Here is a 24,672-nt window from a genome sequence, read left to right as displayed (position 1 = left end):
GGAAAAAGATCGCTTAAGAATTATATTATATTTATCGTTAAATTTGTCGATACTTTTGCAATAACTCATACTCGATAGTTAAGGTAGTTAATATCATCTCACCTTTATATTAATATCCTGGAAAGACAGCTTGCCTTTCTACCAGGAAGTTGACCGAGCTTGGATCGAAAGGAACCGCAAGAATCCACGTTTGGTTCTGCGTCTAAGGTAAGATTATTGAGGTAGTGGTGTCGGAAAGGTCGGAGGGTAAAGGTAAGAAAGGGAAAAGTGATTTACAAAGGCATTTATCTTGCGAAGTGTCCTTTTAACCAAAGAGAGAACATCGAACGCGTGAAGAGAGAGAGAGAGCATCGAAACATCAGTAGTGGTAATCGTAGAGTGAGCACGTGTATTCGTCCTTCTTTCTCTACTCGCGACGTTGAATCGCTTTCGTGGGAAAGCGATGGTAGCCGAGGCCACGAGGAAGAATATTAATCATGCCAGGTAGCCAAGAATTTGAATAAACGGGATTCATAAACGATGAGACGTGGCGAAAGCTTCCATGGAAGACAATCTATCTATCTCTCTTTCTCTCTGTTGTCCTATCTCGTTGACTATTATAATTGGTTTTCATTGGAATTGATTTGGACGTGTGTCCATACTTATGATTCGTGGGGGTGGTCACTCTGATAGAAAATAGTGGCGAGAAGATCGGACGGATGGATAGGTATAAAATAAAAGAGAAAGAAAGAGCAAGAGCGAGAGAGAGAGAGAAAGAATCTTGGAGATCAAAAACGAGATCCAAGAGGGACTGGAAGAAGCAGAGGTACGATTATCATATATCGGTCGTAGATCTCGCGTTTGTATAACTAGGGAATAAAACAAACAGAGGAGGGCCCCATGGGGTCGGCCGATCTTCAGGGTCGGCAATTATGAGCCCCCCGCGGGCTCCGGTATCTACCTACCCGTTTTCTCTCTCTCTCTCTCTCTCTCTCTTCTCCTCTTCGTATCATTCTTTTCATTTTCTTTCTCCCTCCTTTTTCTCTTTCCTCTTCTTCCATAACACGTTTACCGAGCATTACCGGTGGCATAGACCAGAGACTAGTTTCTCTGGAATGCACAAAATTACCGTTCTTACACCTTATATCGCCACGAGACTATGCAATGGCTCGTAAAATCGTATACGTTATATGTTCATACGTATCAATGTTATTTTTCTAGATAAACAAGAAATTTTTCGAAAGGACAGCAGCATCTCTGTTGCTTATATTCTCTGCTTTGTCTTACATCTTCATCTCATTCTTTCTCTCATTCTCTTTCTCTTTCTCTTTTTACCTCTTGTCTCACGTAGGCTTCAGCAAACTATTCTGGGCCACCTGTCGTCTTTGATATTCACATGAAAGAGAAAGAATGGCGAGTGGAGACGCGAGTGGTCGCTCGAACCGGGTTCTCTTAATTGGAATCCTTTTTAAGGAGAAACGCCGAGAGACCGCACCTGGAAGCGGTATCAGGAAGAGGAGAGAAGAAAGGAATGAAAGAGAGAAAGGGAAAGAGAAAGAGAGAGACTGGTCGTTCACGATCGAGACACACTCATTAGTCGAGGATGTCCCGAGGGTAGGCGGGAGGCTTCGTCGAATTCGTAGGCGATGGATCACTCGATAGTCGAGTCGAGACTTAAGCGATCGTAATGCGCGGCTCTTGGAGAAAAGGATGCACCGGTATAGAAAGAAAGAAATAAAGAAAGATAAAAAGAAAGTTGCCCCGGGGAGAGGATCGCATATCGGTGGGCAAGACCGCCCGCCCTTCACCCTTCTCCCTTTTATATCGGTACACCTTCTTTTTCCTTCCTCCCGCGCGTGAGCACTCGCCCGTGCCTGGCCGATCGTGCGGATTCCCTTCCCCTCTTTCTTACTCTTTTTTTCTTTTCTTCCTCCTTCCTTCTTCCTCCTTCCTTCTTCCTCCTTTTATAATGGGCCTGGGCAAACGTATTTATCGTGATTTATCGTTTACACGGACCTCCTCTTTCTCTCTTTCCTCCTTTATCCTTTCTCTTAGATCTTGTATCCCTATTCTTTTCTATCTCTCTTTATATACGTTGTACATTACGGACAAAGAGTGAAAAAGATAGAGAGAGAAAGGAGAGAGAGAAAGAGAGAGAGAGAGAGAGAGAGAGAGAGAGAGCACACACACCGTGCGATTACATCGAGAACGCTCAGAGTGAATTATCGATAGTCCGTGGAGAGCATTAATATCTAAAACAAATAATGACCACCGTCTCCCGGGGTTTTGAGACTTTCGATCGAACCCTTTTTGTCCCGCCTCGATGAAAGGGAGCGCCCTTCTCGCCTTCTTTCTCTCTTTTACTCTCTCTCTCTCTCTATCTCTCTTTCTACTTATTTCTTTCCCTTTCATTTTCTTATTCCATCCTAGTTATTTTTGTTTTGAACCGAGAAGAAGTTCGGCCATTTGCTTTTCGCACCATCAGATCCGAGTAATCATTCCTTTCACGCGTCACACGAGCTTTTTGTATTTCCAAGGACCATTCTGGAAGAACCCTGGGAAGATCATTGCCTAATTGCTTTAGACGTGTCCCTGATGATTTATTCTTCATCGGTATTTTTTTTATTAGAAACTGATTCGTTTAAAATTGGCATGTCGAGGTAATTATTGGCAAAATGAAATTTTTTCATATTTTAAAGAAAAAAGTCTTAATTAAATGAAATAATATTTAATAATAAGCAGAAGCAATCCCTCAGTCCTTTCCTTATTAATTATAAAAATATCTTGATCTTCTTTTATGTTAATTAACCTTAGCGCAATCTTTCAGAGTAAAGGTGTATGAAATAAAAATGAATTGTTTCTTTTCATACCGATACACGCGCTTGCAATCAAATGTATATTCAAGGTAGAAGAAATTCTTGGCGTCGTGTTTATTCGCATTTTAACGCGGTATCGAGGGGAATTCGCGATTCTCATTTTGCATAACGCACAGCAGGCTGTAATTATAAGAGTTTCTTTATACACGCAAGATTCTCATCGCTCTATTCCGTAAAACGGAACAATTTTTGATTCGATTTAAGCGTTACATTTTCCTTAATCCGACGCTCTCTGATAAATTATAATTTCGCTACTCGCCAAGTTTTCCACAAGTTTTGAAATGATTATGTTAATTCTAAACTATATGATTTACATAACACAATTAAGCTTCATAGATCTATAAGGTATATATAATTTTAATCATGTACAACGCGTATTTACAGAAGCCCAAAAATCTTTATAAACACTCTTCTAATACTTATTAGTTGGTACGTACCACGAATATCGCCGCGGGATACTCTGTCTTTAAAAGGAGTAACCAATAAGGTATGATAGAATTAGAAACAGGTAGTAAGAGGGAACGAAATCGACCGACCAGGCAGGTGGCCTGATTTAATTCTTTTTCACTCAAACCATTATTGGCAAATAAGAAGATCATTCTTCTTGATGATTATAATCTATTCATTATTCAATATTTATCGACGGAATCATTACCATCTATTTATCTCTTTTAATCAATATCAATATATCATCTAACTAACTACTCATATTTGCATCGATATTATTTTATTATTAATTTATGTAATGGATTAAAAAAAAAAAAAAAAGACTATACAAATAGGATATTTTTTTAGTTATTCTCTGTAAAACGTTGATCGGGCGCGCGTACAAACGGGGGATCGGCTTTTCGATGAAAATTATTACCTTCTTACGTCGTGAACGTAGGTGCATAAGCGAATCGAAGAGGTTCGAAAGCGAAGGACGATCGAAAATACGAATTCTTATTCCGTGTAGCTTCGTACGCATGTTTCGATATCGATGGAACGAGTGGTAGTAGAAGGGCGGAGAAAGGGACGATGCCCGAAGGTACACTCGCTTCGCTGCCCACGCGCGGCATTCAGATATTCCTCGCGGACATCTTCGGGGACGTCTTCGTATTTTCATCGAAAGTCTTAAATTACCGTTCTACGAGGCTCGCCAACTATGCTAACGGACACCCCTGTGTCTCGATAGTCGACCGACTTCCACTCGATGTTCTAGATTACGATCACCGCTGACTCTGACTAAAGTTATTGACAATAAAGAGAAGTCGATCTGATAAGAACTCCTGCCGGAGTTCGTCCCAAATGTGCTCGGTCTGATTCCGGTAGTCGCAAATTTTGTTGATCGTTCGATTTGATAGTTGTGATTTCTTAAATAATACTGGACACTTTCTTTTCTTCATTACTTAACTTTGTTATTCGCAGATATCCTAAATTCAAGTCGAGATTATTTTTTATCATATTATGACATAAGTCAATAATAATATTAGTTTCACATGTGATATCACAATCATCTTTGAAAAAGGTGTTTTAAAAATATTAAAGAAAAATATCTAATCATACGAAACTTGAAGAAACATTACAAGTCTCGTTAAATAGTTTACTAACTGAGACGTTTAAGAGAAAGGATAGGATGATGTTAAAGTTAGTTCGAATGCCAAGCGACTCCGGTTTATTATACGATGCATATGTATGAAAATCGCGTGATCTATCGCGAACGAGAATATAATAATACCTGTATAATTATTCTGTAGCAGAACGGCGTGGCGGCGCATTAACTTGGCAGTGACGATAATCTTAAATACAGTCATCGTGAATACGCTTGGTCGTACTTTTCGTTCCATTATTCCTAACGCGTTATCTTGAAGATCTTGCGAATGCAAACGTTCCTCGATAAATAACAACGAACACCATCGGCCTAGAGCATAGCCAACCACAACAGCTGTCCGACTGTCGTTAGCCTCTACGACTTACAAACACTCTCGCTTCTTTTTCATCGTTAATTCTTTCTCTTTTACTTAATCTTCGTGGCTACTATCTCATTTCACCAATTCATTATCACTTTTATCGCGAGACGAAATCTTAACAAATGTACAATTACAAGTATGATCTATCTATCAATTTTGAGATCGAGTTTAATTGTTAAGAATTGTGTATTTATTATATTATAATATAAATATATAAAGTATAACCACAAAATAAATAATATTATATGAGGTAATTCTCTAATCGGCATTTTAAAAGATTGAGAATATTCAAGTTGATCGCGTAGACGGGTAAAAAAAACATACGAACAACTTGCAGACGTTTAATCGTTCGATGCATCCCGTACAGTATTTTAGCTTCTCGACATTATGGTAGCACGAGAGCGAAGGTTCGACTGCACGGAAAGGATAAGGGAGTTTACTTTAGCAAACATCCATCAATTCGTGGGCTGGACACACCGGGCCAGAAGGTATGAGCTACGAGCCAAAACGAATGCTGCGAACTTGTTGAGAGAGAGAAAGAAGGTAAGAAGGAGACTAAGAAAGGGGGTAAAAAAGAGAAAGAGGAAAAGGATAAAGAGAGAAGAAGAGAGGGGGCGGGTTTTCGTTCTCAACGAGGCAGGGTAATCACTGCTATTAGCGCGGACATTACTCCGGTGGTCCGCCAATCTCCCTAGCACTCCATCATATCGGTACCTCGGGATTCTTAGGTCGTCGGAGAAAATGGGACCCGTTATGGGCCCGAAATGCTCGCTTCGCTCCTACCGGCTCATTCGTCATCGCGATCTCGACTAATCGCGACGACGTAACCGACATGACGTGTGAGTAATAGAGTAGGAGGATACATAGTAGGTATGTATTCTGCAACATTTTTGCAGACAACAACTTTTTTATTCTGTTTTGTTTTGGTCCCTTTTATCTCATATTAGTTATAAGAGAAAAAATTTGGTTGAGAGCAAGAATTGAGATTTCAATTTTTATATACTTCAAAATAATAAGCTATATTATATATATCGTTAAAGATTAATAGGATAATAAAATGAAATGTTATCGCTTTCAATAAATACTACTCTCGTCGATAATAACGGTCAATTCGCAAAGGCATTTATAATGATCGATATCAATTTACATTTGAATAAGTCACCGACAGGATTTCAATGACACTGGTCATTGATCTACACCTACAAAGGATTAACTAAATGATCAGGTGGGTGGTTCTAGGCGTGATAAGCGAGCACCTTCGTATAAGCTGATGATGGATATCATCGGTAACTGTTTCGTGCTGGATCAACACTGTCAGCGTGCGCAGGTAGGCTTATCGGCTACCAACCAGTCAAAATTGGATGTAATTATGGGACGAATTGTTTTCCCAAACAAAAATCAAAACCAAAGCTTCTGATCATCTTCGCAACCCGCGTCAGAAAGAATAAAAATCATTTAATGAGCGGCGGCGCCACAAATTCACTTTCCCACCTTTCATCGGGGCAACTTCGGTGTTTATGAGAAACACGAAAGGAGCAAAATGAAAGAAGATGAAGAGTAAAGAGATGAGATAGGAGAGAAAATATACGCAAAGGCGTAAAAAGAGAAAGAAAGATAGAGAGAAGGGTCTTAGTCGTTGGATAGGCGGGGCTGAGTTGGATCCGATTCGGAGTGTGACGGATGGCGCCCACCTGTGGATTCATTCACTAATCTGCTCGCTAAGCAAACAGCCCGAACACACCCCGTCATTATCGCTGACGGCGTAAGTAGCGCCCGATCTCGTCCATACCTAATATTTATAAGCCTTCTCTCTTTCCCGCAACCCTCTTGATCGCTTCTTAGCCCTCTCCCACTTCTATTCTCTACCTCCCACCTATTTCTTCGTCATCGTCGTCCGTTCCTTATTCTTTCTTTCTCTTTTTTCTTCCTTCCTTCCTTCCTACCTTCCTACCTTCCTACCTTCCTTCTCCGTCACCCTTTAAACGCATTGATTTTTCGACCATACGGAGGCACCTATCTTTCTATCCTCTTTCATCTCTCTTCCTTCTTTTTCCCTCCTATGGTCGACCGTAATTAACCCTCATGCCGGTATCCTTAGCACATCCCACCCTTTTGGCCGCGCGTGCCATCTGGACGTACGCTTGAAACGTGCCCTTTCTTCTTGATCCCTTTGACATGCCACGGAATTGGAGTTGTGTAAGCTACACAAAGCGTTAAAATAACATAGAATAAAAAGTCTCAATCTTTTTACGTTCCCAATGTATCTACTCTCGAATTCATTCAAATGGCCCATTTTCCGTACAATTTTGTATATTGTGAACATTATTATATACACTAACAGACGATTTAAACAATTCATGAAATTTATCCATAATTATTAATCGTAAATAGAATGAGTATAAAAATAATGTTTTTTATTTCGAAATGAAAATAAAGTAAAAGAAATATTCTCATTGGAGAAATGACTAATTAGGATCATTTTCCTCATTCTCGGTTTTATTTAATACGAAGCGAGGTAACGAAAGGATCGCATTAAAGAATATGCATAAGAGGAAGGAGATAAGAGAAATTTCACCTTTACCTTGCCCCCTAATCACCCGTTCTCGCCTTTTCTATCATTAATCATGATCGCGTGCGTAACTCTCTTTCTCTCTTTCTTTCTCTTTTATTCTTTTAAAGGCCCTCGGGTGGTGCTTTTTCAATCCGTCGCGAAATGGCTGCGACTACGAGGACGACGAATCGATTAATATTAATGAATCCTTCGCGATAGGCGAGCGCGCAAATCATGCGTCCTGAAGATAACGTCGAGAGAACGTATATTTTCTGCGATAACGTGCTTGCACGCAGACCTATGAATAACCAGTGTTGTATAAATACATACGTGTATATATATATATATATACGTACACATTCACATAACGTAGCCACAAGCGGTGGAACGTAATTCTATGCTGCAAATTCTTCGGGGGCACACGAACTCGTCCCAGACACGAGCCTCGTAAACTTTCCGCAGGTTCTTCATCGATGCAGGTTTATGTAATCGATAGTTGAAAAATAGGAAATGGGTGATGGTGTAATTAGAGCCTGAGTGTATTTTCTAAATTTATATATATATATATGATATTTTAATGTAATAGGTAATATTTATAAAAATTAATCTAATAAAATGTTATTATTTATTTAATATTCGAATATTCAATTTAATCGCGAAAACTCGTTAGGAAGTTAATTTGAAAATAAGAATAAATCATTTTTAATAATATTCGAAATTTCTATAAATGTATTTTTTTTATTCAGCAAATGATAACAGAAACTAAGAATATAATCGTTAATTAAAATGTTCGCTCGATGATTAAAATTCTCATCGTAGAATAAGAAGTTTTATTGACTCATTAATCATTTTCTACTCAATAACTTGTTGTATAGTGGGCGCGTCAGCTGTCCCATGTGATTTTCATTCACAGCATATGCGTTTGTTCGTTCGTTCGTTCGTTCGTATGAGCGAGAAGAAAAAGGTTTTTTTAACAAAATGATAAAAATGTGAGAAAAAAATAGATAAGATGATAAAACATAGAAAAAAAATAAAGGAGAAAATAAAGAGAAGAACAAATTAAATAAAAAATAAGGGAACTACATGGGTGATGGCAGGTATCACAAAGAAAGAGAAAGAGATGAGACGAATGGATAGACAAGAAAAGGGAATGTTGCTCGAACTTTGAGTGGGAGAGAGAGAGAGAAAGAAAGAAAGAAAAAAAAAAAAAGGAAAGCAAAGAAAAGAAAAGAAGGAAGGACAAGAAGAAAAGGAGGGAACAAGCGAGCGATCGAGCTGGTAGTTAAAACTATACGCATCCCCATAATTTAGCGATTATTTTGACAAGGGTATGATCTCTTGACAGTTTGTTGGCCTTATGGCTACGCTCTAAAATATAGCTATTTAAATAGGCGCTTAGAAGTTCCGCAAGGAATACATACTCTAAACTTGAGAGTAGACGACGACGCGGTTAGGCGACCGTTCGGTTAACCACAAAACTCTTAGGATTGTGAATTAAATGAAGGATACAAAATAGTAAAGATAAATAGATCGATACAAGCGAAATTTCTGATAAATACACAATTCTATGAGAATTTATATTACATTTTATGAAAGAAACAAAAATCATAATAGCATAAATGAAACGAGTACGAATAAGAATGGAGACGAATGAAAATACAACACGCTAAACAATTAAAGTTCATTGCGTGCGTGTAACGAGCGTACTCGCGTGACACGCTTATAGCACGGTACTACCTTGTAGAGAATCGAGCAATTAGATGGAAATTGTTGTAATTAAACACTTGCAAGCACACCGCGAATATATTACTCGTCATCGGTTCAATAAAAATTGGCAGTAAATTGGCGTACTTAAGGAAAAGATTTCTTTAAATAAACATACACATAATATATTGCAATTTTTCTCGAGGAAAAAAAAATAAATAAGAAGAAGAAGAAGAAGAAGAGAAAAGAATAGGAAAAGAAGAAAAAAGTGGTTCGAGGAAACGATCCGGTTTTACAAACGTTTACAAAGTAGATTTTGAAAAGAATTAATCTTGTGTACCTTCTTTGTATTATATCATGGATTATACGAGAAGAAGTGAACTAAATGAATATTTTTTTCAATTTGCCTCTTGTATTCTACTGGCTACTGGCATTAATCGAAGATCCGAGAGAAAAGAGAGAAGAGGACGTATCGTGGAGTCTCGATTAACGATCTCGATACTATATCCCTACGATTAATTCTCGTTAGGTTCTATAATTTACGATGGAATATTTTCTACCGGTCTCCTATAAAGCACAAACCTGACATCGAGTATATTCGGACCTTGAATGAACGTTGTATGTATGCACATAGTTTACAATATTCTCAGTAAGATTACACAATTTCTCTGTCTTTCGTTGAAAGAATATTGGAAAGCAAGGAGTCGAGTTCGTTGGGAAAGAAACTAAATTCTTATGTTAGTGCACGAAGCTTAGTGCAAAACGATGTAAACTCGTGGGCCAAAAGTTTTGTTGGATTTTTCAAAGATCGACTTTCTACGAGTGGTCCGGTCTTTTACTTACATACTTTCTCTTTCTCTCTCTTTTTCATTTTTTCTCTTTCTTTTTCTCGCTGACCTGACGGCAATGATTATCCGGTTGTTAGGTGGCCCCTTCGAGATCAGTGGTAGGGGGCGTAGGTTTCAGTCACGGTTTCAACTTACTATTTGGCCTAACAACGGGTTAGGCGGCCAATTACTTTTTCGGATAAACGGATACGTTGATTCGACTTGACAAATATTTACCGTAACTGTTCCGACATATTTCCATCTTTCTCTTTATCCTTTCCATTCCTATTTCCCTCTTGTAATGTGTCATAAGCTTCCATGCACACGTCCGATCGCATTTATTTATTCATTTGCTAACTAGCGTATGTATAATTAATTTCTCAGCCAATCCGTGCCAATAAGATTATACATAGTGCAACAGTATTTTTTAACTCACGATTATATATGTAAATAAGTAGAACGTGTTTGTTGAAGTCCAATCATAGCTCGATCCTATAACGGTTTCGCAAAATCGAAACGAGATCAACGTGTTGAATTTATAACCTTTCGTCGAATAATATGAACAAAAATTCGATCGTTCTTCATCGATGCGATTTCTTTTTCTTTTTACTGTTCTTTTTTTTTTTTTTTTCTTTTCTGTCTGTCTGTCTGTCTCCCTCTCTCTTTATCCAAAGATTCGCTTTACGTGAATCTTTATGCGAGAGAATGGATGGATAAAGCGCATCCGTGAATATACAAATACTTCCTTCGCGAAGCGATCTTCTCTCTTTCTCTTTGCAAAGAAGGGAGGTCCGCCCGCGGCTGGAGGCGCGACGTACCTTGAGTTATGGCGCAGGTTAATTATACAAAACATTCAATTATACCTCTCCCCTCCTGCCGACCCTTCTTCGTCTCTTTCCTCTTCTCGAACGCACACGCTGCTCATCTCGATAAAACAGAGAGAAACGAAAGAGAGAGAAAGAGAGAGAAAGAGAGAACTACTCGCAAAAATAAAATCAGACTCGATCGAATCGGATCTCGTTCTCCTTCCATTTTTCTCACTCACTCACTCTCTCTAACTCTCTCTCTCTCTCTCTCTCTCTCTTTTTCTCTTTCTTTCTTATCTTCCCGCAATTCTTTTTTACAATTCTTTTTTCTAGCATGTTTGTTTGTTCCTCCAAGATGTTGACGATGGTTTACGATGTTTCGTAAGATACATGGGGTAGAACGTAGCTTCGTGACAAGTTCGATTACCACGTAAAGCAAATGTTGTTTCAAGAGCGCGAGATCGTATCCTTGGCGTACCTCTTAATTACAGGTATATAGAGTCCGACCTGAGAAGAATGACGCGAGGCTAACGAGTGTACTTACTTACTTGTTCCTTATTAGACAAACTACGAATTAAAATCGATGCATCGAAATTGTTCGATCGATCCAGTCGATCCCCATGTTTTCTTTGTTGCAGCTGCGTTGTTAATCAAATATGTTAGTTTATATCGAACGAATTCTAAATACGGGTTCTCAAGTTTAAGAATAAAATACTAAGTATAAATTGAAGAAAAAAGAAAAAAAATATTTCGCGAAATGAGAAAATAAGAAGTTATAACGATATACATTTCTTTATAGTTCGTTAACAGAAAGTCTGCACTTTGTTTTACTTTATAAAGAGATTAAAGAATATTATGCTGGTATATGTAATTAATGTTATTTTGCAAATTATGCGGGTCAAAGTTTTTCGTTTAGATCTCACATACGATTGATAGTATTTTAAACGATATCGTTTGTAATCATCAATTTCAATGACAGATATCCGGTAACTTGGTTGACAGCATTTATAAATAATTTCACTGATGGAAAGTTAAGATCCTGTAGTTTCTTGAACCTCACATCTTCGTAACCGATCTTATAAGGCGGAAAGTTCTTTCCTAGTCCTTCTCTCATATCTGAATGATCCAGTGTGTCCGTGGTCGTGTCGCACGGTGAAACTTACCGATCGGTCCTATCCTGAAAGGTACCATTTGTCATGAGTCGAAGATCTCTTGAGATGTCTTGAAACAAAAGGTAAAAAAGAGAACTCGTAAATATTTCTTTATAAAAAAGAAAGACAAAATAAAATGAAAAAGACAACCGAAAATATAGTTCATATTTTACCATGAAAAGAATTCTATTCATTGTTATTAATTTAAAAATTAATAAATTATCCAATATATTTATGTTTATTATAATAAAATAATCAATTTCCATTTTATGAAAACATTTCTGTCATATGAATACGAAACCTTGATCTAGACATATTACAATGATTAAAATATTTCTATATTTTGTTTTTAATTAATTAATAACATTTCTGGCGGATATATACTTGTAAGGTGTATTTAACTTGCTGAAACTATAGAAAGATGTTAAAGGAGTTGGAAATTGAATATTAAAATACTCGAAAGAGATCTTTAAAAAGAAAGAAATACGTAGAAAGATATAGAGAGAAAGAGATAGATAGTAAGAGAGAGAGGAAGAGATAGAGGGAAAAAGAAAGAAATAAGAAAGAAAGGAAGAAAGAAATAACGAAAGGAAGAGAAGGTGGCGGACGTCGGCGAAGCTGAACGTCGTGGGAGCACCTTACGAAGAAGGTGTTCCTTTTGGGTCCAGCAGAGTAGGTAGGTGGGGCAAGAGGGGGATCATAACGCAGAGATTTTACGCGCCGGCGCCGGCATCGAGCATCGGCGCCGGCGCCCCCCGCGGCCTCAGACGCCGCAACCATAATACCGAAGGGCCAAACATACCAGCAAACCTCACCGATGCACAATCTTTTTGGGACTATCGCGAGCTTCTTCCTCTTCTTTTTATTTTTTTTCCCTAAATACTCTCGTAAATATTTCTTGCAATTTATTTTTATTCGCGTTTACTATTAAATTCGTTCATTTGACTCTCTAGTGCAGTTTGATTGGTCAATTAAATTGTAAATTATCTTCATTAATTATTAGAAAAAATGAATTGATATATTTATATGGTTGAAAGAATAATTGTTTGTTTTCTAAACCGTGTTTGGAGGTGGTGCAACAATATGTAAATATATATAGCCAGAGTTTATTTATATGCATGCGCATGCACACATATACAAACACACACATACCATACACAGTGATCGTCCAAATATATATTGAATATTTATTTTCAAATGACCTTTCATTTAAAATGTATTCAATCGTGTTATGTTCCCAGACCTTTCTCAAGTATATCGCAATTGAAGAAATTTTAAAAGACATTTATTTTCATTCGATTAAGTGACACATATTACTTCTAACGAGACGGTACTTCGTAACAAAGTTAAGGAGGTATCTTCGCTTAAGAAAAAGATCTGTACGGCAAATGTTTTATCAAATAGTTGACAATTATCAAAATTAAACGAAAACGATAAAGCTGAACTTTTTATTGACGCATAGTGCAATAAATGAAATTTGGAGAACGTTTATGAAATTAACTGTGGTCTTTAATGAAGAACATTAACGCACCTTATGTATGTATATAATTTTGATGGTACAAAAAGAACTCATTAAAATCCATTTCGTCGTTTTATTTGAAAAAATAAAATAAGAGAAAACATTTTATATTAAAGTAATGCAATTTTACAAGATATAGATATGAAAATGCTAATAAATATAATTTATTTCTCAGGATTATTCTTAATAAGCTAGACAAGAAGAAATGAAAGAAAAAATAATGATCATCACTAACGCGTTTCCTTCTTTTAACTGATTGAAAAATCAAGAAACGTCAATTTAACAACTTGGTGAAGCTATCTGGTATGATTACTTACGTTCACGAGATCGATCAAATATCTATAAAGGTCTAGAAGAATTTTGTTTCTGAACGATCTCATGTTCGATCGTTAATTATCGCAGTTATTAATCCTAACCGCAGGATGTATTACTGTGCATAGTCGACTCGAGTTTTCTTTTTCGACAAACCGGTTGATTTATTCTCAAACCTTGAACCGCTATAGAAAGCGAAGACAAGACTACGATAAGTTTGGTCGTTGTTGCCATGACTACTAATATTCTCTATCTATACATAATATATCGTGTGTGACTGTTGCTTCGAGTTTCGGCTTTTAAAAACTTGGTTTTTTAAGAAAAAGAAGAAGAAAAAAATAATAAAGATTTGTCGTATTTAACGAATGAACATAATGAAAGTTTGAATTTATATTATATTTAGTCACCGTAATATACTAGATATATAATAAGTAAATTATATTTGTTCACACACAAACATGAAATCGAATATAAAGATAAAGAGAAAAGAAAAAGAAGAAGAAGAAGAAAAAGAAAAAGAAAAAAGATAGTTCTTAGCTCTTAAGCATCTCGAATTTCCTTCTCACCTCCAGCAACGAAGACGAAACCTAAGCTCGAAGTATTCTTGAGACACCGTAAAAATGATATACCGACGCCCTTCGAACACGATCCTCCATAGTTTCGATCCACGGGATACGACGTTTCGTCTTCCATCTTCCGTATCGAGAAACTCCGTCTTACTATTCATTGTTTTATACGAGCTATAAAGATGTCAAGCAATTAAAAGATTCGGATGATTCGGCGTCACGTGGGCGAATGATTCCCTCTCTCTCTCTCTCTCTGTCTCTATCATTCCTTCTTTATCTTTTTCTTTCTATATCTGTCTTTATTTTTCTTAGTAGTGGGTGGATAAAATCGGGTGGTTGTTGGGTGGGTAGATAATCGGAAACAAAATTCTCGTATGTGGTGCCCATGTGGTGCCCACGTTTACTGGCATACGGTTACTCGGAGTGGACACCTGACATTGTATCACCGTTGTCCTACAAAAGGCATCTCTTACGACCAACGATCGTAAATGTCCACGTTCAGCCTCCATTGGTGTATCGTGATATACACTGAACTGTATATTACGCAGGTAAACGCGCGACGATCGCACCAAGTGGTTTAAGGTTAAACAGCCACCGTGTCGTCTTTTACATTTTGATATTGCCCGTTAAGTTGTTTCTTTTTTTCTCTTTGACGATCTATAAAGATCATAGTTCGAACATAGATTCTTTTTGTTCAAATTATTTAGTCTTAATATTTGCTTTATCTTTTTGATTGACGTTTAAAAAGTAAATTAATTTGATTAACAATTCTTTATACATGTTACCGGAATAGTTGAAAATTATGCAATGTTAGCAATATCCCAACATTGTTCTCAATGCAAAACGTATATCATACAATGTAAAAAGAAAATAAAAATCACGTTATTCAATTCTGATTTGAATTTCCAACAAAATAATTATACGAAAATATTTTGTAATTTTTATTTCTAACGAAATACCATGAAGAAAAAATTCAGAAGCAGCGAATAACTACGATCTACCGCACAGGATCTTTCGAAGGGCAACTCGCCACGTCGAAAAAGAACCCATCCTGTTTATTTAATTCTCGAACGTCGACGTAATCAATTCCCACTGTGAATACCGACCAACCATTTTGGTAAGGATGTTCCCTTTAGAGAGATATTATCAAAAATTTGAGATTTTATCACGAGAAAGAGTTTGCGAACGAGCTGCGTATTTTAGAGAAAATGATTGGCCGATGAGAAGAGAAAGAGAAGAAGTCTTGCATACGTCATCGAAAGAACGCCAAAAGAGAAAGAAAGAGAGAAAGATACGAGTAGTGGACGATGACAAAGGCCGATGGTGGGAGATTAAAACAATGCCGTCGTCTCGGTTCGAATAACGCGGGTGTGACAGGTCTTCCTATCTTCACCAGAAAACAGATTCAGCTACGAGGATGGACCTTAACGAGGCCTCTCTAATAAATAACCTTCCAGTTCGAGTTTCTCCTTTTCCCCTCCAACCTCGCCTCAGCTCACCTTCCCCCATCTCACCATTCCTCTCTTCTCGTACTCCGTTAGTTTCCTTCTCGTTGTCTTCTCTTCCACTTCTCGTCTCAGTCTTCGTCTTGGATCCTTACGTATGGTAGGCCAAAGGGATAGATGGGACCAAAACCGGGCCCCGAAGATGGATGCGTTTCGAGGCGCCGCCGTCACCTGGCCAGCCTTTCCAACAGACTTCCAGTTGAACTTTCCTTCTGGAAGAAGAAGAAGGGTAGTGAGAGAAAGAGAGAGAGAGAGAGAAGAAGAAGAAAGAGAAATAATAAGATTGTATGTTCAAGCATGACACCCTGTAATCGAAGAAACAGATTATTTTATCTCTTTAACATGTACAAATTTATTATCGATTTTGCTTGAGTTAATATAGAAAATTCGTTACAATTGAGATTATGAGTTTTACGTTTGCATTGAGTTTTTCGATTTTTTGTCTTTTTTGTGAATTGCCACGAACGGAACTGTATAATTAATTCGTGGATTGTTTTCTCGAAATAATGTATACAATTTTATTGGATTTGGTTTTTTTTTTTGGATATTCAATAATTTTTGGATCACTCGAGTATGTAATAAAATATCGAATATCATTTTGTCCGAACGTACACTAACGATGGCAACATTTTCATCTTGGAAGAGAAGAAACTTGAACGCAGGATCGTCGTTCGTGTCCTCGATATATACCTGGCTCGCTGTTAACCCTAAAGGTTTCTCTTATCTTCCACCCGATCTTCTTCACGCATATTATACTACGTGGAAAACAGCGAGAGTAAAAAAAGGAGAATAAGAGGAGGAAATGGTGAGGATGAAGAGGTGGAGGAGGAGAAGGGGATACACGAGATGTACACATACTAGCGGCGGAATTCTCTTGAGTTCTGTCGCGCGAATAACAGGATCAGGTTACCGTCTTTGAAATAAGAAAAAGAAAAAGAAAACATATACAGAAAGAGAGAGAGAGAGAGAAAGAGAAGAAAAATAAAGGAATAAGGCTATCCCAAGAGGTAGTAGTGTTTCTTGAAGGGAATTTCGAATGGCGACACGGCATGGTGGTTAGATTCAAAAAGGCCCAAAAAAAACTACGAGGGTGGATGCTAGAAAGGGTTGATCGTTTATCGTTTACCCGGTGAATTAAACTTCAACGATCGAAACGCACGACGATATTTCTATAGATAAATACTTATTCGCATCTCAAGCAGAAAAATATAGAAAATTCGATATACCGTGGATACTTTTTATTTATGTTAACAAAGTTCGATGTCCTTTACTTAAAATGTTTTATTTCGTTTCATTCGTATAGATGTTCGTAGATAGCTACAAAACACCTAACGATTGGAATGAATTACTGCCGAGACCGATGCTCACCACCCTCGTGAGCCTCGAGTACAAAGCCGCGAGGAATCCTTATCTATTTTTAATTCAGAGAAAATACTTTTACGATCGATCGAGTCGGAGACGAGCGCGCTCGTATCTTTTACGATCATGGTAAGAGAGGAAAAAAGAAGTTCTCTTCTGAATCTACGAGATGCGATTGCATACACTGTAAACGTTTATTAAAAAATAATGTTTCTAATCTTTCTTACTATTTCTCTCTTTTTTTGTCGCTTATATGGTTGAAACCTACCCTGTCTATCATCGCGGGATATAAATCATCGGTGAATCGTACGATTGACGTCTATTTAATAGAAACGCAACTATACAAATATGGCGTAGGATAACATTAACTCGTCCGGGAGTCGAGGGGGCTGGTCTCACCGCGACGGGTGGCCATTGTGAAGCTGGGACCCCTGCAAGCCATGGGCTTTCTCTTATTCTTGTGCCTGCCAGCTCCCTCGTAAAGTCAAACGTTGACACTAGCTGCGGGACATCGATTCTGTGGTCCCAAACACGCGTGCTTTCTCTTTATCTTTCTCTTCTTTATTATTTTGCTTATTCTTTAAGATTCCTAGACCGTCTTTATCTTTATTACAAATTTCATATTCTTGGAAAAGTATAGATTTTCTTTGACGATTGATTTACCAATTGAATACTTTGTTAATTTCTATTATAAGCAAGATAATTTTTATAATATTCTCAATAATAGGTATACAATTTAGTTTCATAAATGGATTTATATACTTTTATCGAAATAATGAACAAACTATGTTACAAGATATATATATAATGAAAATCACAGCTCCTAAAACTAGATCTTTACGACAACAGTTTCGTTGGAGAACGCACACGACGTTTCGTAACGGTAATCTTGGCGAGAAAAATTCAAACGATGCAAAAAGAATTGCTTACGAAGAGAACAGATTTCCTTGTTTATTTTCCATAATTACGAAAATAGCTTTGAAAAGAATTAGAAAATCTTATTGCCACGAGAAATTGAGGTAAACAAAATAAAAGAAGAAAATAAAGTTAAGAGGAGAAGGAGCTCCGACATCGTTCGTTAAATTAAAAGGTTTATGGGTGCATTAGCAAACTTAACGACCTAATCAAAGCTTCGTGCCATAAGAAGAGCCGCGACGAAATTGACGTAAGCATCCTGACACGAGGATTACAACGCCTCGGGGCTCCAAGGATCGCAACGAACAATGCTTTTTATTCTCGTCAAAATATGTAATTTTAACACAAATTCGTTATACGTAATATTATGTTTCTTTTGTAAAAAATGTCGATGTCTTCTAGGAATTATCTAAGTACCACCAATACATATTAGAAATTTTATTTTTAATAAAAGTAAGTTTAAAAAATATGAAACATGAGTCTTTGTTAGTTTGGTGGTGATTAACTAACGTTCTTGTAAGAACGCAAAAGTCCGACATAGAATCTCGAGTTTCCAACCTTCGAGGAACTAAGTTAAATTGGAAGGGTCTTACCACGAAGAAGGTACTTGGTAACGCGATACTCCAGGACCTCGTCCTGCGAGATTCTACTCGAACTTCTTCATCGTTTGAGCAAAGTGAATCACGGTTGAAGGAACGGTAAAAGGGAAAAGGAACGATACGGATAGGAGAAATAAAAAAAGGTTAAGAAGAAGAGGAAGAAGATGATAGAGAAGAAGCAGAAGATGAGGACGAAGAAATAAAGAATAGGATGGGAAGCTTAAGTAAAAGGAATAAAAGGATCAATTTTCTTAACTCGTTCCACTCGTCGGCGAGATCAAGGTGGTGCCACGCCTCCGGCCCGCCTCCTCTAATCATCGGCTCATTACTCATTAGTCCTAATGAGCCACGCGCGCGCCATCTATACCCAAGGAAGAAGACACTACTGTTGTGGAAAAGCAACGAAATAAACATGTGCCACGATAAACAACTAATTTCAAATCGTAATTCTATCGATATATATGTCCGATTGACTGATACTCAAATAATAATCTCTAACGTATTTTCATTATTTTCTTCCTCTTTGTTTGTTTGTTTGTTTCTTTCTTTTCTTTTCTTTCTTTATTTACGTATCTTACGTAGCAACTTGGAGAAGATCGATAAAACTTCCATCTTTTGAAACGGTCCGCAGAAATGGGTAGTTCGTGTCGAACGTGGGTCAGTTGGGGATGATTAATGAGCCAGGTAATGGAAAACGTCTTCGTTCCCTTGTTCGTGTTATGCTAATGTTGAATTCTCTCTATAATATTTGTTGTTTTTTCTTTTCTATTTTTTTTTTCTAAACCATATTTAAAAGTTGAAGAGAAGAGAGTAGTGTAAAAGATATCGATATTTTATCTTTACCTCGATCCTCAAAGTAAATCTCTTATATTTCTCATACGAACCAGTAAAAATGCGTTTTGAATCGTAAACGATTTGGATAATCGATTAGAATATTTGCTGAATATATTTTGGTCGTTAGATCGGAGTTTCAACGTAGGGGAATGATTCTGTAGAATCTTCAGCCCCTTAAGCTGAAACTGAGTATAGTGAGAGGAAAGAGACTGTCCCTGTTTCCCATAAAACAAGCCATGACATCGTGCCCAGTGAAGCGACCACGTGTAACGAATGCGCTCGCACCAAATGTACGAAAGCACACGCGCGTGCATACACACACACACGTAAAAAGAATTGCTCGCGTCTCGTTACATCCGTCATGAGCGTTGGCCCGTAAAATTGATGCCACCTGCCACCCTACCAAAATCCGACTTCCCGCTTTCTCTATCCTATCGGAAATATTCTGACTCATCTTTACAATGTATTTAATGCATTTATAATATTCGATTTAATGATCCTTGACCCTCCTCCTCCCGCGTTCTTCTTCGCTGAGAAATTTCTTCGAGTGGAAATTATTACGAGTCCATCGGCCGCTGGAGCCACAAAAAGTGCTATCGTCATTTGTTCACGCGTCACTTTTATAAGAGATTTCACTGTTGGACGACTGATCTTTCAAACTTTTTAGACAAGTTTGATGTGACTAACATTGTAAGATTATTCTTATTACTTCTAAATCATTTGATTAATATATTTATTTGTTGATAATATTTAAGCATTTAATGATCCTATGTGATTCTATAAGGTTTTGTTTCGTATCAATTTTTTAACAATCTAATGTAAGATTTTGTTAATAAACTCATAAAATCTAGTATACTACGCTTAAAAAAGATTCAATTCGGAACTGACTTAATTACAAATAAATGAACGAAGCGTTATCGCGCTGCATGATACTATCCAACACGGATTTTTAAAACCACTGGCACTAAAACGGTTAATCAATCATTAGATTATGTTAGACAGAAGGAAGATAAAAAAATTGTCCAAAATAGTTGGGCGAGGGGATACAGAAAATCGAGAGTCGATCAACAACATATAATGTAATTGTTTCCGAGCCAACACTCGAAATGCAATGAGGGTTGCTTGACTCGTGATTTGTTCTACGTTTTTCTTTCTTGTTCTCTGTCCGTCTCTCTCTCTTTCTCTCTTTTTGTCAGTGATGACTTCATTCCCATCCGATCGCGCCGCTCGTTCTCTACCCATTTCTGAAAGCTCGTATGTAACAGGACGATACTAAAATTCAGATACAAGTCAAGTTTTCCTTTTATGCAACCGACGACTATTAACGTGACTACCGTTTCGAACGTGACTTCATATAAATTTCCATAAAGGGCTTCGAGAATGTAAGGAATATTTTCTTTTTTACATCTGATTGTTAATGAAATACATACCGCAATAAGAAAAAGTAAAAATATTCTTATAATTATTAATAATATTAATCATTTTTCTATCATCTCTTTTCAATGAAAATTTATTGAAAATATAAGAAAAAAAAGAGTATTATCTCGTTAATCTTTTGTGAAAAATGTAAACATTTCGTTAAATCTAGAATCGTATTACAGCAGGCATATCATTGATCGGAAAATAAGAACCCTTTTGGTACTAGGTAGGGTTATAAATAAAAAGGTGGGAAAAAATAAGTACATAGAAAGAAGAGAAAGATTTGCGATCGGCAAGAACAAAGCTCGCGAGATAGGCCCCAGCCGCCATTGTCCTGTGCTTGTTTGCGTCCGTTGTGTCCCGGCGAAAATATCCGACGCTTTGTGCTGTTCGATGTTCTCGCCATGGACCAAACCTACCTTCTCTCTTTTTCTCTCCCTCTCTTCGCCAACTGCGGGAAAAGGATTACCCGAGAAATCCTTTAATAGCATTGTTGGCATTTGAATAACACGAAATACGATATGAGATCGGCCCTGAACACAAGCCTGGGTTCTCTCTTCTTTCTCTCTCTCTCTTTTTCTAACTCGAGCTTAGTCGAACGGGGTTCTGTAGGTATAAGGTTACGGTCCTGTTCCAAACCACCCTCAGTCTAGTTCTTTTTTTTCCCTTTTCCTTTCTCTTTCTCTCTAGTCAGTCCAGATTAATCGCTGGCAGCTCTTCGAGATTCACCATGCGAAAACATTCTACCCGGGCACGACAACATTTCATCGTACCAATCTTAAAACATCTTTAGAAGGATCTTCAAACAACCCGATTGAATCATCTTGGCGTTAATTACAGAACGACGTTAATGAATATCTCAGAATTATCGGAAAATAAATCGCTTTCACGTTAAACTAGTAGCCAACTAACTGTAGAATCAAAACTGGCGTATATCTCAACCGAAGTAAATTGGAGAACTCGAGATCTATCTTAATGCTCATTCACGCGACGAATTGGCACGCGTACAATCGATTCTAAACGCTCTTCCTTACATTTAGCATTTTCAAACAGGTTGCTAAGAGCATCGATCAGTCACACATACGCCCTCTCTCTCTCTCTCTCTCTCTCTTTCTCTTTATTTTTTTTCTTTCTCTCCTTTAACTCATTCCAATTACCACATTAACATTTTACTATCTTATTGCTATTGTCTGGGCGTATTCGCGTTTCTACTCGTTCCAAGAATAATCATCGAAATGATTGGTCTGCGAATGTTAGTCTTTCCAAGAGAGAAATAAACGATGGTGTGATTAAATTAGCCGACCCTAAATGTTCCTATTAAGTATGTCTGATTAGATTAGAGAAGAAAATAGTTTAGAAAAGAAAATGAGAAAAAGGAATCGGGTTTTCATGATCTTAGTCCAAAAGAAACTACAAACGAATAAAAAGACGAGGGGACGAATTATTACGCAGAAGGCCGAAAATGTTAACGTCGCTTCGCACGTGAGCGACTACCGGTCATCATTCCATCTTTTCTCTTTCTCTATCTCTCGCTTTCGAGACACTGATATTTCTTTCAAAAAGAATCTCAACACATAAACCGAACACTTTAGACTTAGACTGGCTAAAGCGAGAACGTTGGTCCACTTAGTATTCACGACGTCGAGGCATGCGAGAAACGAGCTACGAATACTGCAACGTGAACACCCTTTCTTTTCTCCTTTTTCTCTTATTCCTCCTCCTCCTCCTCCTCCTCTTTATCCTCCTCCTCCTCTTTATCCTCCTTCTTCTCCTCCCTTTTCCCTTGTATCCGTAAAAGTTTATTTTTATCAATTTACTTGAGAGCCGTGCAACCGATTAGGTAATTTTTCCTCCTGAAGGATTATAAAGTCTCACCAAATCATTTTTATTTCTTTGATAAACGATCGTATTAACAAAATGGTGGAACAATTAAATGAGTTATATGATATAGTCGTCTATAAACCACTAATATCATTTATTTTCATGTTTCTATATGTTTTTTATAATAAGTGGCTCATTCGTCGTTATAAAGTTTATCTACTACCGTATTGCTAATAATTATTCATCATTTCTAAAAGACTTTCAAGTATATTTGAAAGTTTAACGAACGAATCCATAAGTTTAAGAAATTTATTCGTTGATATTTAATCTCTATGAAAATTGGTATTTCTTTAAATTTATGTTTTCAATATTGTTAAAATATTTTATTTCATAGATAGTCAAAAATACTATATGTAGATTGAATTTATATAAAATCGAGAAACACTAGTATAAGTAAATCTCAAAAGCACGACAAATCCAATATTCTCGTAAATATTCAAACGATCCCCTATTATTTAACGAGTTTCTTCTTCCTTGTATAAACACGTTCTATTTTATAACCTATTATTTTCTTTTTTGTTTACTTTCAGGTGAGTAGTATTCAAAAAATATGGCTATCGAATTATCTTTCGCGAAAGACCGGAAAAATCGTTGCTCCGTAGTTACCGGTAAGTAAATTGCTCGTAAGAGGCGTCTCTAATGATCAACCAATAGATATAAACGTAGGACATAACTATGTGCACTACTTGGTCACAAAGAAAGAAACTAACGTTTACAGGGTAGTATTAAACTCCGGTTACGATGTTTCTTCGACGTTGTAGCAAAGCGCTTTGCTCGTATCGTGAAATAGCTACGAGTTTCGTCTTTGAAGTTACGAGCGTAAACAGGCGATATATACTTGTTGGTCTTGAAGAAAAGAAAGCTTTTCTGGATGAGACGAGTAACCGTAGAAAGAGAAAGAATAAGAATAAGAAAAAGAAAAAGAAAAAGGGAAAGTTGTTTTCTTGGGGTATCACGTTGTAAAAGAACTCGGAAGAGCGAAAAAAGAAAGAAAGAAAAGTTAGAAAAAAAGGTATCTCTAACGTATTGCAGCTCGCAACGATAATTCAAGCAAAAGGATGCATCTATCCTACTATTCCAGAAATAAACGTGCACGGTGTCGTTGTTTTTCGGTTAGGCTTCCACCTCCGCTCGACAACGTTCCCATCGCGACGAGTGTACAACGTTGCGTTCGATCTCCCTAGGGAGAAACTGGATGACTACCGATTTTCCCTTCTCGACGTCATCCCGTGAAACAGCAGCAACATCCCCTTGTAATTCGTTGGTAGGTAGCCTTCTCTAGTCTTGGTTAGAAAATTTTCGGGACATAAATCTCCGGGATAGTGTTTCCCTTTGTTGGTGCCGCCCACGCTACACAGATTAATCGAATTTCAAGTTTGATATCTGAGAGATATCTCCGATTTTTCAAGATAAATTTGTTTTCAATCGAGATCTTTCTTTATTCACAAGTAAACAACTTAATAATTTATTAATTATTTAATAGGTAATATTTTTTACATAAGAGAACTATTTTTTTAAGATAAGTCTAATCGAGATTTCAATTACTTTGATAAAGTAATTTATTTAAGTCTGTTTAACTTTTTTTTATCTCTTCATTATTAGTATATTAGTAGACAGTGCTGTATTATATTTTATAAGCAGAATATATTTGTGAGTATTATGATTTAGTTATACGTTAAGTAATTTGTCCGTCTGCGACGAAATTAGAGACGTTTGGAGTGGCAAGACTCGTTAATAATCGTTTCCCTCTTAACTGATAAATTATATTGCGCCTGCACTTAAGCCGTCCTTTACCCCTTTCGGTGGTAATAGTATCACGAAGGTCGGTGGGCGATTCAATTTATTTTTCTTAAGATAAAAGCAACACTTCGAAAATCATCTTTCGAGATCGATATTATTTTTTTTCTCCTTATATATATA

General features: G+C 37.1%; 1 protein-coding gene across 17 annotated transcripts in view; it reads left to right on the top strand.

Annotated features, from left to right (window-relative positions):
- Nucleotides 1-24,672, top strand: part of LOC106784764 (neurobeachin) — a 193,670-nt gene that overhangs the window by 128,070 nt on the left and 40,928 nt on the right. The gene's annotated exons all lie outside the window — the stretch shown is intronic.

The sequence above is a fragment of the Polistes canadensis genome, unplaced genomic scaffold (genome assembly GCF_001313835.1).
Source record: "Polistes canadensis isolate GaletaPanama2010 unplaced genomic scaffold, ASM131383v1 scaffold_2, whole genome shotgun sequence".
In the NCBI taxonomy this organism is placed as follows: Eukaryota; Metazoa; Arthropoda; class Insecta; order Hymenoptera; family Vespidae; genus Polistes; species Polistes canadensis.
The sequence above is the reverse complement of the archived record's forward strand: the minus strand, read 5'-3'. Positions and strand labels throughout refer to the sequence as shown.